General features: G+C 46.1%; 1 protein-coding gene across 4 annotated transcripts in view; it reads left to right on the top strand.

Annotated features, from left to right (window-relative positions):
- Positions 1 to 14,554, top strand: part of GRID1 (glutamate ionotropic receptor delta type subunit 1) — a 927,065-nt gene that overhangs the window by 732,354 nt on the left and 180,157 nt on the right. The gene's annotated exons all lie outside the window — the stretch shown is intronic.

The raw sequence follows: 14,554 nt of genomic DNA, 5'->3' as shown, positions 1-14,554 counted from the left end.
GCCTTCTTTTGGATCAACATCAAAAACAGATGTGAGAGATGCTGATCTTGATGGACGCATGACTCTTTTCTGCTATGTAACTATTTTGCTCTTTTTCTTTTATATAGCTAACATGGGGGGCTGTAACTAAGTAGACACGTTTAAACTGTAGAAAGATATGTATTCCTAAAACTTCAGTGTCCCTTTAAAAGTGCGTGAGCAATGCAAGTAGTATACTTTTTGCTGGAAACACTAAGTAAGACTGACTTGTTGAATGTCTTTTCTTCAACACTTTTTGGTCATCCATTTCCCCTAGAAACTGACATTTTCTTATTTAATAATGTATTTCTCTCTGGGTGACTTACCCTCCCCTGGTTATCCTCGGTTACATTAAATTGTTTGATTTGTTTTTTTTCATTTATATGTACCAATGTCTTATCGCTCCCAACTGCCAATGTTTTGGTTGACACATTTCTTGGTTCCACCACTAGGAGAGATGACCCAACCATCCACAATAACTGATGTAACCTTTGAGGTCGATTCCAATGGTCAATGTTATTCTATATATGTACTAAGCGTGGTTATGTAGGTCCATAAATGTTATGCAATGTATTGTTTCGGTTTAAAACACATCAGGATGTCCACAAAATCATTTCCTTTTCTGTGTTATGTATTTTTTTTTATAAATTCTTTATTTTTCGTTTTCAGTAATATGTGGGTAGGGGGTACAGAAGAAAAAGAAGGGGAAGGGGTGGGTAGGGGTAACATAATGCAATCACAATTTGTAATCCCTGCGTCTCAGGTCGGGCTCGTCTACTCGGAGCCGAGGTCGGGTTTGGTCGTGGGTAGGCTGCTACCTGTGCTGATCCGTACCCTACTGCTTGTTTGTGTGCCTGGTTCTAGGGTCTGTGTGCGGTCAGGTCTTGTTGGTTCCGGTAGGGCCCGTCCTCAAGGCTTTGGTTATGTGAGGTACCCCTGGTTCTCGGGAGTGCCTGTAAGCATATTGTCGGGTGACTCCTTTGGTTAGGTAGCCTTGTCTAGTGTTCTGTGTTTGGTTCTAGGGACTACGGTATTCCATTGTTAGTTTTGTTGCATCAGTGGATTAAAGGTCTCGCGTGTTTTCTGTTTGGAGCTGGGTGGGTTCGTCTAGGGGTAATAGGTCGAGGGTTGTGGGGTAAGGTGGATGGTGTTTGGTGTGTTGTGCGGGTCTGGGGACTGTGCCCCCTGTGGGTCTGGTTCCTGTTCTGTCCCCACTCTTGCACTGATCTGTTGGTGATCTGGGTGTCTTCTTTCTGGTTGGGGTTGACCGTTTTGGCCCAGGGTGCGGGGTTCGTGTTGTCGCGAGGTGTAATGTGTAGGTGTTGTCTCATGGTTGTGCTGGTGCGGGTGTGGTGGTGTTCCCTCCTCTCAGTGCCCTCGCTCGTTCCTCTTTCTCTCTATTAGTGGCCTGAGAGTGTGGTGCGTGGTTGGTGGGTCCCGCCCCGTGTCTGCGCGTCCACACCGACCGTGCCCCTGGTCCGCTGAGGGCCGTCAGGGCTCTCTGGACTGGTTATTGTCAGTCTCTGTCGGTGGGATTTGGGATTGGTGGGCTTGGGGGGGGCGGCAGGGTTAGGTCGTGGGGTTCGTATGAGCAGTGGCCGTTGGGGTCGGGCCTGTCTGTCTATTGCATGGCGGTCGTGTGCCGGGTCTCCTCCCGGTCCTGTTTCGATGGTGTTCGGTTGTGGGTGGCTCTCTGGGCTGCGGTTCGGCTTTTTGCTGGGATTGCTGGAAGGGTGAGTCTGAGTGGGCTTCTTGGGAGGAGCTAATGGTTCTTGTGGGTGTTGTTATGCAGTAGTCGTACCCGCGGCTTAGTAGTTCATGTCCCAGAGGTCCCATGTCCGGTGGAAGGCCTTGTAGGAGTCGTGGATTTGCACGGTAAGTTCATCTAAGTCTCTCGTTTCTCTGATTTTACGGATGACTGTCCCCAGTTCGGGTGTCCGCTGGTCTGCCCATAGTTCTGCGATTGCCCTGCGTGTGGCTAGGGTTATGCGGGCCATCAACTTGTTTTCCTGTCTGGTGAGGGTGTCCAGTGGTTCGTTTAGTAGCATTGTCCATGGCTGTAATTGGATGGGTTTCCCTATCACCTGTTCTATGAGGCCCTGTATTTCCGTCCAGATCTTTTTTAGTTTGGGGCATGTCCACCAACAGTGGAGGTAGGTGCCCTTCTCTCCGCATAGTTTCCAACATTCGTCGGTGGGTTTCTGTCCCATGTGGTGTAGTTTTTGCGGTGTCAGGTACCAGCGGAAGATGGTTTTATAGGCCTGTTCTTTATGTGTGACGCAGGTGGTAAGGGAGTTCGTGGCTGCCCATATCTCGGTCCAGTCGCTCGGTTCATCCGGTGGTCCGATGTCCCTTTCCCATGCTGTGATGTAAGTTAGGTTGAGTTGGGAAGTGTGCGTTGTTAGCGTGGTATAGATGTCTGAGATTTGTCCTCTCCGAAGTGGTGCATCAAAACATTGTTTTTCGAATGGTGTTGGGGGTGCCAGTCCTGCCTGTTTGACTACTGGCTGTTGTGCTAGGTCTCTCAATTGAATGTATCGAAAAAAGTCCGCCGAGGTTAAGTCGTCTGCGTTTGGAAGTTCAGAGTATTTGAAGGTTTCCCCTTGTTGGTACAGGTGGAGGAGTCGGGAGATGTCTCTCTGGTCGAAAGCCTTGAAATGTTTTGCCGTCATACCTGGTGGGAAGATTTTGTTACGGTATATCGGTGTTACCGGGGAGAGGAAAGAGGACAGGTCGAACTTGTGGTTTAGCTTGTCCCAGAGAGCTATGGTGTGTGTGATTGCTGGGGTGGTTGATGGTGGTAGTGGCCTGTATTTTGGCGGGACCCACATGTAGGAAGTTGGGAGGTCCCATCCCATGGTGTCATGTTCCATGTCGACCCATCTTTTGGTGCCCGGTGGTGCGTGCCATTGTTGGACATGGGCCAGTTGTGCTGCGTTGTAGTAGTGGAGAAAGTTTGGGAGCCCCAGTCCTCCTGAGAGTCTGGGGACGTACATCGTTGCTCTACGGACTCGGGGCTTCCGGGACTTCCAGACAAACCTGTCGATAGATGCTTGTAGGTGCTTGAAGTCCATTTTTTGTAGTGGGATTGGCAGTGTCTGGAATAGGTAGAGGAACCTTGGTAGCAGGTTCATTTTAATGGTGGTGACTCTACCCAACCACGACACCCCTAGTTTATCCCATCTTAGTAAGTCTTGTTGTGCTGTTGTTAGTAGCGGTTTGTAGTTTAGTTCATATGATTCCTCTAATTTGGTGGTTAGTTTGATGCCTAGGTATGTGAGGGAGGTGGTCGTGATGCGGAAGGGGAATAATTGTCTCAGGAGGGTGATTTGGGTTTGTTTCATGGCCATCGGCATGAGGGTGGATTTTGAGAGATTAATTTTGTATCCTGAGAAGGTGGAGTATTGGGCGATAAGGTCAATTGTTGCTTGAAGAGAATGTATGGGGTCTGCTAGTGTTAAGAGGACATCGTCCGCGTATGCCGCTACCGCGTATGTCTCCTTCCGGATTCGGATGCCCTGGATTTCGGGGTGGGTACGGATGGCCTGTAAGAGAGGTTCTAGTGAGATTGCGAAAAGCAGTGGGGACAGGGGGCAGCCCTGTCTAGTCCCGTTCGCGATGGTGAATGTCTGCGTTTCGGTGTTCGGGATCAAGAGACGGCCTGTAGGGTGGTCGTAGATTGCGGTGAGGATATTGATGAATCCTTCCGGGAATCCTTGATGCTTAAGGACGCTGAAGAGATAGGGCCAGAGAAGGCGGTCAAATGCCTTCTCTGCGTCCAGGGATAGCATTACTGAGGGTATGGTGCGCTGTTGAACATACCAGATTGTGTTGTAAGCTCTCCTCGTGTTATCTGCTGCTTGTCGTTTGGGGATGAAACCGACTTGATCGGGGTGAATCATGTGGGGTAGGTATCTGTTGAGGCGGTTGGCTAGCGCTTTCGTGAGGATTTTCAGGTCAGCATTTAGGAGCGATATCGGGCGGTAGTGTCCTGGGTCTAGATGTTCTTTTCCTGGTTTGGGTAGGAGGCACACTTCGGCTGTAAGCATGTCTGGGGGAAGACGCTGTCCTTGTAGCAGAGAGTTAAACATTGCGCATAGATGTGGGATGAGTACCGCCTGAAACGTTTTATAGTAGAGTGTTGTAAAGCCGTCTGGTCCCGGGCTCTTCAATGGTTTCAGTGTCTTAAGGATTAGCGTGAGTTCCTCCGTATCGATGGGTGCCTCTAGTGCCTCTGTGGCCCTGGTGGATAGGGCTGGCAAGCCGAGGGGTTCCAGGAACGCGGCGATGGTTTCCGCTTGTGTCGCGGGATTTACGTGTGGTGGGGCGTCGTGGTTGTATAGGTTTGTGTAGTACCGTACAAATTCTGAAGCTATTTGTTCAGGTTTGTTCGTAATTTCCCCAGAGCGGGTGCGAATCTTCGATATCCTTTTCGTGTCCTGACGCTTCTTCAGGCAATAAGCGAGGAGGGAGTCGGCTTTGTTACCCTTCTCGTAGAACCTCTGCTTCGTCCACATGAGGTTCCTTGCCACATCTATTCTCGAAAGTTGCCGGATTCTTTCTCGGGTTTCTGTAAGCTGGGTTTGGAGCTGGTCCGATGGGTTTTGTTTGTGGCGCGTTTCCAGTGCCGTCAGTTCTGTTAGGGCGTCGGTCAGGTCCCTTAGGCGTTGTTTTTTAGTTGCTGTGGCTATCGCTATTAACTTCCCTCGGATCACGGCTTTGTGGGCTGCCCATACGGTTGCTTGGGGTACGTCCTTTGTTGTGTTGATTTCAAAGTAGTTTTTAATGTCTTCGGTCACCGTGTGTATGGTCGCCTTGTCTCGGAGGATCCATGGGTTGAGGCGCCATCGCCACTCTCGGGACATCTGGGGGATTTGGATGGTCATTGCCACCTCCGCGTGGTCGGACCATGCTATGTTGCCTATGGTTGTCTGAACCGTCCATGGTTGAGTCGCCTGCAAGGTTAAAAAGCTATCGATCCTAGAGTACGATCTGTGCATGTGCGAGTAGAAGGTGTAATTCCTGGCTGCTGGAAGGTGCGCTCTCCAAACATCTATGAGGGGCGTTTCTTTGAGAAAGCTAGCGTATAGTTTGTCGTTTCTGGTTGTGGTTGGTGGCTTGTCTGGATGTGCTTTACGGTCCGCGGCTGGGGATTGTGTCGCATTGAAGTCGCCGCCGAGAATTACGTGTTTGTGGTCTAGGCTAGCGATATGGGTTCGGAGGGAGTCCCAGAACCGAGTGTCTGGGGTGTTGGGGGCGTAGATGGAGCCAATGGTTATTGGGGTAGCTCCCACTCGCCCTGAGAGGAATAGAAATCGTCCGTTGGGGTCTTTGGTCACTTGAATTTCATCCAGTGGGCATGAGTTGCGTAATAGGATTGCCACTCCTTTAGTTTTGGGGGCTGGGGAATTGGCCAGGTAGTATCTTTTAAAATGTCTGTTGGCTAGTGGGAAGTGTTTGTGGTCTGTAAAGTGGGTTTCCTGGAGAAGTATGATATCAGAACCCGTGCGGTTGGCCCACCGCAATATCCCGTGGCGTTTGCCCGGTGTATTCAGCCCCTTTACGTTGAGGGAGGTGAGGCTGAGTCTTAGGTTGGGGGGTGCCATGGGGGCGTCTCCGTTCGCGTGTGTCTAGTCAGAGGGGGGGGTGTGGGGGTCCGTGGTTAGATATGTCTACCAGAGGAGGGGGGGGAAGGGCGTGGGTCTTGTCCGTTGGCAGGTGTTTGCCGGGAATGTTTTGTTATTTTTTGTGGGGGAGGGGGGGGGGGTAGAGGGCCGGGGGGGGCAAGTCTCCATCTAGGTAGGTCCGGTCCGTGTGGACGCTGCAGCCCTCCGCGGCGGGTACCCGGGTGAGGTTCGGGATGAACTGGGCTTATCGCTCTGGCTAGTTACCTGTTGGGTGGGGAACACCCTCCCCGAGTCGGGGGTCCTTGTAGTGGTCCCGAAGGAGATGGGTGTAGATCAGTAGGTGTGAAAAGGTGTGTACAAGTCGTGGCGCGGCCTGCCCTTGGCCTGCCCGATGTGTGTGTCTGGTGGCTGAGCCTTGTGTGATGTGGGGAGGGGGCCGGGGAAGAGGGGGGAAAGGAGCAGGGGGGGAGGGGGGGAGGGGGGGGATGTCCCGGGCGGGGGAGACCGGGGTCTGTGGTGCTCTTGTGGTGGGCTCTAGTGAAAGTTCTCCTATCTAGGCTGGTTCCAGCTAGAGCATCTTGCTGCATCCGTTCCTTCTCGGAGGATTTGTGTTAACGCGAACTTTAACTTAAACTATGGTGGAATGAATTACTATAACTTTTTTGCTTTGTGAGCTGTTCGCAGTGTAGCTCTTGGTGGTGTGTCTCACCCTGGCAGTGTTGTGAGTGTGTTATTAGAGTGGTAATGGTCCGTGTGTTTTGTTGCATCGTCCTCTATTCCTTCCCTTCGCAGCTGGTATGTCGTGCGACTATGTGTGCGGTGTATCATCGAGCTACGTGTGGTTGAGTCTGTGTCTACAATGTGATCATCCTGTGATTCTCCTGGTCTGTACATGCCGTTCTCAAACTTATGTTGGTGTGGTGATTGTCTGGGGTTTCTGTTTGGTGGGAGGTTGTAGTCGGTGCTCATCACAGAGCTGCTTGGGTTAGCGAGGTTCGGTTACGGGGCTGTCGTATGGGGAGGGCTGTTGCATCTCTTGTGGCGGGACTCTATGGAGGTCTGGTTCACGCCATGTCAGGGTTTGGTACAGTGTGATGTGATCTCCTGTCTGGTGGCCCGATAGGGGCATAATCTCCCCTCCACCCCATCCTACCCATCGGTCTGTGGTGGTTTCGGGTTGTTGTGCCCTCTGTCCGTTGTAGTCTACGTAAGTTTGCGGGCTCTCTGCCTCAGCCGGGGAGGGGGAGAGCCCCATGGACCAGGGTGTTGTCGTGTCCTGGTTGCTAGCATATAGGAGCACAGTTAGGGTCTGTGCTCCCTGAGGCTCTATTGTCGTTGCTGGGGCAGTTTAGCTTGCTGGCAGCGTTGTACGCTCTGCCTGTCGCCCTTGGGGCTGAGTGTCCTAGGCATTGTGGGTCCTGTTCAGGGGGGGTTCTGTCATCTTGTGAGGTGTCCCATTCCGTCCAGTGTCGTGTCCCTCCCCCCCCCCTCTCTGTCCTGGGGTATTACTCACTACCGTCTTTTAGAGAGCTGAAGCGTTGGGCTGCTCCCGTCTCAGTTCATGTGATGTAATGATGTGCCCCAGCTGTGGGAGTGTGCTTGTTGTCCGTGGGGCATCGCTGTGGTAGCTTAGTGTTATGGGGGTTTTGGTCCTCAGTCCCAAGTCTGTGCTGATTTATGTTTGTGGCTTCCTGTGGGTTCCCATTATATGGCTCGTGGGTCCGGTCGGGGAAATTTGCCATCCTGTGGGGTCTGTCCCGTTTCCCTCCCCCCCCGCCAAATTCCCAATCCCCCCCCCCCACAGTTCAGATGTTGACCCCCCCTCGCCAAATCCCCATCCTCCCCCCGCCCCCACTGTTCGGCTGTTGCCCCTTGGAGGGCTAATGTTCTCTTGTGACCCAATCCCAGTGTATGTTCTAAGAAACTTTAACGTTTTTATATGGGGGTGGGTCTGCAGGCCCCGGGTACCGCTGTGGCAACAGTGGAGTGTGGGGTATAGTGGCCCCCGTACCCGGTACCTGTTCTGGTCTCTGTCTTTGGCTTCCAGCGGGCACTCCATCTTAGGTGCTGGTTGTGACTCTGTATGTCTCTTCTGGGTTGCTGCTGGTTGGGGCGGATCGGTGTTCCGGTTGATGGTCCCTGAGGGTGTCCGGTCTGTACTGTTGGTCGGCTGTGCTGCTGTGTTCGTGCTGGATTGCTGCTCGGTCTTTTTCCCGGTCTGTGTGTCATGGAACTCGTGTGTGGGTGCTGTGAAGGGTGAGTTTGCTTACTGGTTCGCTGCTTCACTGTGGGGCTTCATCCGTGTGCCGGTGCTCCGGGTTCGGATGGAGGCGGTTTCTGCTTCTCGCTAGGTTGTTGTGGGTCGGCTCCTGCTGTGCTGCGGAGCTGTGAGCGGTGCGGGGTGGCTCTGGTAGGGGCGGAAGGCCCAGTTGGACCAGAAGGTCAGGTATTTCGTCCGGTCTCGCTATAGTGTGAAATCTGCTATTGTTGCGGATTATGATTTTGAAGGGGTGGCCCCAAGCGTAGCGGAGGCCGTGCTGGTTCAGGTGGTGGGTGAGAGGCCGCATTTCCCGTCGTCTCTTGAGGGTTACCGGCGCCAGGTCCTGGTATAATTGTACCGGCGCTCCCTCCACCTCTAAGGGGGTCTCTCTAGCCATTCTCATTATCCGTTCTTTTATGTGGTAATAGTGCATCCGCACTATTACGTCTCTCAGGGTAGCGGAGTTTATGCTTGGGGGTCTCAGTGCCCGATGAGCTCGGTCCATGAGGAGGTCTGTGGTCGTTGCTTCGGGGAGGAGGTGTTGGAACACGTTGGTGATAGTGTCCGTGAGGAGCTCAGCGGTGACTGACTCTGGGATGCCTCTGACACGGATATTGTTGCGGCGTGTTCTATTGTTGAGGTCCTCATTTGTGTCTTCTAAGATGCGCATCTGTTCTCTGATGTCCTGCAGGGCTCCGTCGTGTGAGTGCACTCTGTCCTGCACCTCCGCCATATTGTCCTCCGTGACTTGAGCGCGGGCTGAGAGGTCCGCCATGCTTTCCAGGATGGGGTTTAGCCGTTTGTCTAGTTCCTCCGCTACTGACTTACGAAAGTCCGCCAGGAATCCCCGCATATCTCTGCGGGTGAGAGGGGCCTCCGTTCTCTCTGACGGGGTTTGGCTGCTCATTTCTGAGTCGGATTCCGACTGCGACTGTTCCGATGCCGGCGTCTGGGCCTTCTCTTTCGTCCGTCGGAAGATTGGAGCGACAGCTGATTGTCGGTTTTTTTTCCCTCCGCCCATGGAGAGGGTAGGTGAGGGTGTCTGTGTTATGTATTTGATACCCTATAAATAAAGAATGTAGATTTACTCTCTCTGGGCATTTTCCTCTTGAGTTTCTAGAAGAATGAGTTTTGTCTTCCTTTATCATTAGATAAAGCTGTTATAAACACATCTGCATGACTTGAAACCGGAAAATGTTAGGTCATCTGGTCGGAATATTTTTCAAAACAAACCTTAGATCATTTGATCCTTTGTATAACAGATCACAGATTTGGGAATCCCTTTTATAGTAAATTTGACAACATGATGACAATCCCTTTACTGTTTCTCCCTGATGTATGTAGCTGATCCAACAGTTGTGAGTATTCCGCCTAGGTGAAGATGGGGAATTAAATATCAGAAAAACTTTTTTTTTTTTTTTTAATTAGTATTTATTCCTACAAAGTAATGAAAGAGAACCGTACCTTTTATCCGTTAGTGGTAAAGAAAGTAGGAGGCCTATTCATTTTAGTTAACACTTTTTTTTTTCAAAATTTGTTAGTGTCATGGGATATTATCTTCATTCTGGTATAAATAATTGATTTTATTTTCTGTGAGATAATACGTGTAACAATCAAGGGTACTCATTCAAAGTTGCTTGAAGCTCGCTGCATGTTTTCATTAATTCTCAAGCACAATCTGTTCTGTTTCATTGATCTTCACACAGGATCTGTGAGTTGTTAAGTACTACATTTCTTCCATGATGAGAACGTGGTTTAACAGAAACATTTTATCTTTGGGAATAATTATTTTCATTTGGCACTTCTGGAGAAACATCTAATTCTGACCAAATTTATTTTGAAAACTGATTTGTTGTTTTGAGCCCATCTTATTTCTGAAACGTTTTAACGTCTTTTAAACACTAGCTCCTAACTTTCCTTTAACGAGGGTAAATGAGTTTGATGTCACTTATTGATATAATTTATGTGTTCTAGAAAACTGATTCTGATCATACATTTTAGTTGTTTTTTGTGTGTTTTTTTTGTTTGTTTATAGTATTACTACTAAGAAGGCCTCTACATTCTAATCCAGAAACTTGCCACAATGTTAGCAGTCAAGCCATTCACTAATGGTTTAAATATATAGCATTACATTAAGAGATAATTAGTGCTGATAAAAACGAATTATCCCTTGGCATAAGACAAAAAGGTGATGGTTCAAATGGGGGTTATGGTTACCTCCTAACACAGTGGCAGATAAATAACCTTCTGGTGCAATGGTAGACGTGTAACCTATATAATAGCCAAATAAAACACCATCATAGTGTAGTATATTAGGGTTTTATAAAATAACAGAGATTGTTATTGGGAAATCTTACAATTGTCTGAGCCAAAAGTTGGCTGTAAACTGAATCAACATTTCGCCAAGCAAGAAAGATTGTTGAAAGTCCTGGTCCTCTACCAACTCCTGTGGAACTCAAAAGGTTTCAGGTACCCAAAGATGAGAAGCAAGAGGCAGAATAAACAAACAGAATATTTAAAAAAAGGTAAAATACAACAAAGCACAATGTGTTTCGACCGTTTCCTCAGTCTTCCTCAGGTGCATATTTCCATGGTATTTTACGTTATTTTATATCATTTTTGTTAATATTTTTTTTAATACATTGGTATCGATGTTACCCATGTCCTTATCTAAGGCTGTCTTCCCCCAACATCCCTCCCCTGTCATCTAGGTAAAGAGATGTCTGCAGAAAAGGATCAGGCTAAGGGCTTTTTGGTTGGAGAAACCTTTTTAAAAAATAGCAAAATATCAGATAGTATTTTATGGAGAAAAAAAGAGTGCACACATATAATTTCAATTAATAAATGAATCATGTAGTGCTGGAACATACTTTTAAAATTGAAATGAAAGCATTTTTGTAATAAAGAGATTGCAAAATAGATAAATGGCGATGCTTACAAAAGGTAAATGTAAAAATTGAAAAACAACATTTCTGGTCAAATTTTTTTTTATCAGTTTCTCAGGTTTTATGATACCTTCATTCAACTTACTCAAAAGACTAAATGATATAATGAGTTGACATTGTCTACTGAATTTAATAACATCTTGACTAATTTTCTTTGGTTTAAATGTGCAAACATTGCCGATTATTCCATTGGCACTTGCTTAGGTTTTGAGTAATTTAGTGACATAGATCTATATAATGAAACTAATATTCACGATATTCAAGACATTTTGTGCATCATGTTAATATATGTACCTCGTGACAGATCCGCATGGTTCATTATAACATCGCATGTTGTGAATAGACATTGCTGGCCATTGTTGTGATTAGCAGGGGATCGGCATGCTGAATGGACGAAGTTTGGCTGGATTCTGTGAATGGGGGCGAAGGGGTATTTAAAGGATAGTGTTTAGTAATGTTTATATGCTCATTCTGTGTTGCACCAGAGTTTTATTTTTGTTTTTATTGTATGTATTACTCTGAATATCGATTTATGGGACGTCTGTTGAATGACAAAGGGCATAGGGCATGTCCAGATCCCTTATGTAGAAGCTTGGGTAATGTTAACTATGATATATGCTGATAATCTTTTTATATAAGTTAAGTGTAATAAAATATTTTTTTTCATATGGAATAGAGAATGTTCTTCATCGTTTGTATACTTCACTTTTAGTGTATTATCAGAATCCATGCTTAACAACAAGAGGATTTGAGATTTTTCTATATTCCTGTCCCACCTAGAGGTTTGTGAGTGCAATATAGAACTCATATTGGGCTCTCTCCCCTAAACAGTGCAATGCTATGTGGGTTTATATGTTCTTTTATAGGTTGGCTGTATCTCAATATGTTGTTTATATTATATACATAGTGCCTATTTGTTACATTTCATATAAGTTTCCTATAGGTTTTACAATGTAGGATTACATGTAGTGTTTGAGCTGACTTGTTTTCTTTGATTTGTTTATGACTTGTTCAACATTGTGTGCAGAATTGGTTTTGACATTTTGAAGCTATATTGACTTAGTTAATTCAGTCTTTCTAACCTTAAGCAGTTTATTCAATATAATACAAATTGGATCCCAAGGCATGTTTACATCTAACATTCCTTCAAAGAGGGGTTGGATAACCTTAACATTTTGTACTATGGGACAGAAGAAAATGTATTTTCAGACCTTCTTGGTTCGTCTTCAAGAGCTATCCAAAATATTTGGAAGATTTCAGTAAGCTCCATTAAGCCTGCAATGTTTCAAGTTTATTCTAAAGTTAACTTAAACTTGCTCTTCATTTCCGTTTTTTGTTAAGACAAGAGATTTTGCAGAACAACATTAAATAGGATCAATTACTTTATTCTTGCATTTAATCTATTTTTAATTGTGAGCCGATTTAATTGAAGAAAACCTACATGCACATTATTAATGTAAAATAAACTCTTTCCACCAAAACAACTTAAAGGGTTTTTCCAACCACCTTGACCGCTTCTGCTTTTCATAGAGGTCATGTTGATAGGAGTCAGTATGTGCTTGAAACACTGCACATACTGAGATGTTTGCACTTGTGGGCCACAAACAAGTTACACCATCAGCACACGTGATTATTGCAGCCCAAAACTATGGACTGGTCTGCCATCTGTGACATCCTGTCCGATGCCACCTGAGTGAAAAGGAAGTGGAGGGACAGACCCGATGTGGTGTTGGACTGAAGATTTTGTGGTTAAACTGTTTGTTAACAGCTTTACCACTGACGATAAGCTGGTGACACTATAACAATCCCATTCTGGTGAAGTTTTTATGGTGCCTGAAGTGCCTCTTTAGAGTTTTTAAAAAGCATGGACTAAATACAGATACAACAGATTTTGAAAGCCCAGCTCTTGAGAATTATACTTTACACATATGGTGCCTTGACATGAAACATCCTTTATTCTTTAGTGCATTTCGAAACCACTTTGATTTGTTGTTTTACCAGTTGTCTTTAAATGGACACTATAGCATCCAGAGCACTTCATTAAGCCTACCACTAGTGGCTGTCTAGCCTTTCACAGAGTTTTAATCCATGAAACGATGTTGGATATCCTCACACCTTGCATGAGGAGGTACAGCATCTTCTAAATCCCCGTAGACAAACATTAATTTAATGTTTTCCTATAGTGAAGGCATAATGCATGTACAGCGCTTACCACGAACGTGCATTAGGTCCCCCACTCCTCATCAACTGGTGTCAGAGGGGGAGGAGGAGTCTGAACCTCAACACTGTAATCAGGCAAGTGTAACAATAGATTTTAGCATTTTACTTGTCACTGAGGCGGAGAGGCGAGGGGGATAGAGGGACACTATAGTTTTAGCATTACATCTTTGTCTTCCTAACACTACAGTGTTCCCTTAAAATCTCACTAGTCTTACTAGATTAAAAACAGTAATAAATAGGGATTAACTATTAATGTTGGAATCTACCCTCCTTGTTTTTCATCTTTTCCATTCTGATTAACGCTAGAGTTTGGCATTAACATATCTAAAGATATGAAATAAACGTAATCCTATTTCTAAAAATTGTCCACTCATTCAAAATATATTGATTTTGTTTTCTTTGATCTCATTATATGGCAATTTGAATATATAAATATGAACATATGTAGTATGTACATATATGTATTCTGCATATGCAGTATGCTTAGTATGTGCATAGTGTACAGATGGATCATACCATACTATAAGGATGAAGATAGTGATGTCTGATATTGATCATAAGCAAGACTCTTAGGGGTGGACAGGACTGGAATGGAGAGTCTCAAGCCTTCTTATATGCAGTGAGCATACTGACATTTATGAATGGGATATATGGTGCCAGCAGTGCCGTGATGCCTCCCTGTTGTAAGTAGTCAAATCATTTTAGAACAGTTTGACTTCCTGAGGTCCACTGGGTGCCACATTACAGCCTACAGGAGAGTCGGAAAGTCTCTGTAAGCACTGCAAGGCATAGCTCATTGATTGAGAGTGATCAGCTGTTTTAGAGCCCTGTAGACTACAGGTACGAAACTGTTATACATGGTTTGACTACGTGCAAAGGAAGAAGCACCTAGGATTTTCTGACACCTGGTCGTGATGTATGGACTGTTCCAAACCCCCCAAAAAAACAGATACCAAAATGGGACTGGGAACCACATTTGTATCTCTTAACACCTTTATCATTCAGCATGCACATTGACTGGGGAATTTTTGCAATCTAAAGAAGTCTCATATTTTACATAGTTACATAGATGGGAGGCTTGCATCCCCCAAGTTCAGGCTTTCTCACATATGTTTTTGCTGGTAATCCAAAGGAAGGCAAAAAACCCAGTCTGAAGAGCTTCCAATTTTGCAGCAAACTAAGAAAAAAATCCTTCTTGACCCCAAAATGACAGTCAGATATCTCCATGGATCAAGAAGCTATTGCCCCACTAATTAGAAATTATATCCCTGGATGTTATGTTTTTACATGCATTTATCCAATTGCTGTTTAAACATCTGTATGGACTGTGATAAAACCACCTCTTCAGGCAGATAATTCCATATCCTTGCTCTTACTGTAAAAAAAAAATTTATATTTAGGCCTCAAAACAAAGGAAATCTGTAGATGACACAGAACACTTCTCTGGCTTGGGCAACTTCTCAACGTCCATCTCCAACACCTTC

The sequence above is a fragment of the Pelobates fuscus genome, chromosome 10, assembly GCF_036172605.1.
Source record: "Pelobates fuscus isolate aPelFus1 chromosome 10, aPelFus1.pri, whole genome shotgun sequence".
Classification (NCBI taxonomy): Eukaryota; Metazoa; Chordata; class Amphibia; order Anura; family Pelobatidae; genus Pelobates; species Pelobates fuscus.
This window is presented reverse-complemented; position numbering and strand designations above follow the sequence as displayed.